Source organism: Manacus vitellinus, unplaced genomic scaffold, assembly GCF_001715985.3.
Source record: "Manacus vitellinus isolate BGI_N305 unplaced genomic scaffold, ASM171598v3 scaffold_48_pilon, whole genome shotgun sequence".
In the NCBI taxonomy this organism is placed as follows: Eukaryota; Metazoa; Chordata; class Aves; order Passeriformes; family Pipridae; genus Manacus; species Manacus vitellinus.
The window spans coordinates 1,089,633-1,092,121 of NW_021940593.1; the positions used below are offsets into that span (position 1 = coordinate 1,089,633).

At 35.1% G+C, this 2,489-nt stretch overlaps 1 long non-coding RNA gene across 1 annotated transcript; it reads right to left on the reverse strand.

Annotated features, from left to right (window-relative positions):
• Positions 1–328: 328 nt before the first annotated feature.
• On the reverse strand, positions 329–2,065 carry LOC108640930. Its single transcript, XR_001921600.2, has 2 exons — positions 1,889–2,065; positions 329–360 (listed from the first exon to the last, which is right to left on the reverse strand). It is a non-coding gene; the product is annotated as an uncharacterized LOC108640930 (long non-coding RNA).
• Between the last annotated feature and the right edge of the window lie 424 nt (positions 2,066–2,489).

Sequence of the window (2,489 nt, forward strand, 5' to 3'; positions counted from 1 at the left end):
AATTACGATACCAATGTATCCCCTTCTCCTTTTGCAGTCTGATAATACATGTATGCCAAGTTACAAGCCGTGAAGGGAATTTGTACAAGGAATAAAGAAGCTCTGCCTGTGTCCTTCAAGCTTTACATTCCTTCTGCACTATCTCCATCCCACCTCACAATGGAACCTTTTTTGCAGACTCCTCAGCCTGGTCTCTTCTTCCTCCTGAGGAGTATTCAAGCCAGCCCCACTGAGGATTTTTAATGACACTCCTACTCTTCCTGCCTTTTAAACTGTAGCCTTCTGAGCTTTTCTGAGCTTTTTGTCCAGTCCATGTATTTGCTCTTTGTTCTGCCTTAACAGAGATATGTTGATAATGTCCTGTTGGAGAAGATGGGAAAAAAATGGCTATGACAGAAAGGAAAAGCTTCTTTGTTCAACAAGGTGAGAATAAGAAGGCATTTCATGTACAGTCAGCAATTTTTTTATCTTTGGGATGTGGGGGTGGAGGCAGCAATTACTTTCCTCGGCTGTCTTATAAATGCCTGAGTAATATTGCCTGAGTTTTTAATAAGTCAGTCTGGGGCAGAGTTATGACTTAGAAGGGCTTTATGCAAAATCCATACATTTTTGAGAAATGCTGAATAGTTATAAAAAGACTCTAAATAATATAAAATATAAATAGAATTTTTTTTATGCTAAGATGAACAATAATTATACAATTGTGTTAGTGTAAAATTTGTTTCTGTGATGGTACAGAATTTCCTGTGATGTGCAATTCTATCAGGAGGGAAACTGGCTACTGGTGACATGTTTTCCTGGTTCTCACTTGGCCACATCCACATGGAACTAGTTTGTCAATCCCTGTGGTTATGCCATGAATCCAGGTTAAAAAACAAACAAACAAACAAACAAACCAACCAGAGGACTTGTCGTTGAAATAATAAAAAAAAGTTTTCCTAGGCAAAAAACCCCTGAGCTATGAGCATTTACAGAAAATGAAGCTTTATAAACATATTATAATTACTAATGTTGCATTTACTTGAAGAGATATCATTACATTACAGCACAGTTATTTTGAAAGAATGTCTTACAAGCTTATTTAGACATGTTTTCAGCTCTTACATGCAGAGTTTAATTTACCAATTACTTCTGGCTTTGGCGTAATGTTATTTTACTTAAATACAGTGAAAAAAGGTTTTTTTTTTTCTCAATGCTTAGGCAGAATTGTCAAATCTGAAGTTTTACATTTTAATGTTAAAATCTGCAATGTTAAAAAAAAAAAAAGTGTTTAGCATTGACAATTACAGAACAAAAAGTCATGAGAAAGAGATATGCACCAGAAAATGTTTGGGAAAAATAACCTGTGACATAATTTCATATCATGTAATATATTTTCTTTGTCCATGATTAACTGGATAAGTAGAAAGAAGCTTGAATTTTGGAAAAGAAAAAGAAAGATCAAATGATTTATTAGAAACTATTTGCAGCAGAAAGAATGAAAATAGGTTGCCTGGAAAAGCTGTGCAACCTCTAGCATTGGAGATATTTCAGAACATATTAGATACAGATATGTCAGAATGACTTACATAAATTTAGACAGCTGGAAAGAGGATAGGTTAAATAACCCCTGTTTTTTGTGACTGAAAACTGTGAAGGTACTAAAGTAGTCAAATTAAATAATATGTGATGTTTTTAGTTTCACATACAGAAATACAGGCAAATATTTACACAACAGGTGACTGGGAATTTCTGTGCTGTTCCAAGGAGATTTTTACTGACCTGATTCCTCAGTAATAATGAAATCTTACAGATTAATTTGGGGGGACTTAGTAATGAACAAGAATAGAGATAAATGAAAAGAATGCTAATGAGAGTATTTTCAAAAATCAAAATCCACTTTTTTTACTCAACTCTGCCCAGCTCCATTGAAAATCCTAGTTCCAGGCACTGTTTCCTAACATATTCTCATGCAGTTGGTGTAAGTTTAAATATTCCAAAAGCAAGTGAAACTGTAATTTTCTTTGCTGGACAGAGCCACAGTGCAGTTCAGATCCACAGCCTGCCCTCAGTCACACCTTCTCCTCATCACCTTCTCTCGGATAACACCTCATAATGCCTGAAAACATAAAGATCCATCCCAAAAGCTCTGAGGGACCTAAGTTTATTAAAAACACATGTTCATAACTCTATATAGGAACGGATTTTCCCCTTAAGGATAGAAAGGAAAGGACTCTGAATTAAATGTGAATGTGACTTATTAGCCCCATGATAGCAACCCATTTTCTTACCTTACTGTCTGTCTCCTTAGCAACTGTTTGTGGTTCCCAAAATGTGTGCTTTAAATAACTCTAAGAATATTATTTCAGTCTTAAAGACAAAGTGCTGCTGGTGTCAACTTAATAAAAGTGAACTATCTACTGCAAATTATTTGAAACAGAAATATTACCCGTTATTGATGCTCATGCCTCAAACCAATTAATACACAGGTTCTGGTATGGGTTTCTTGA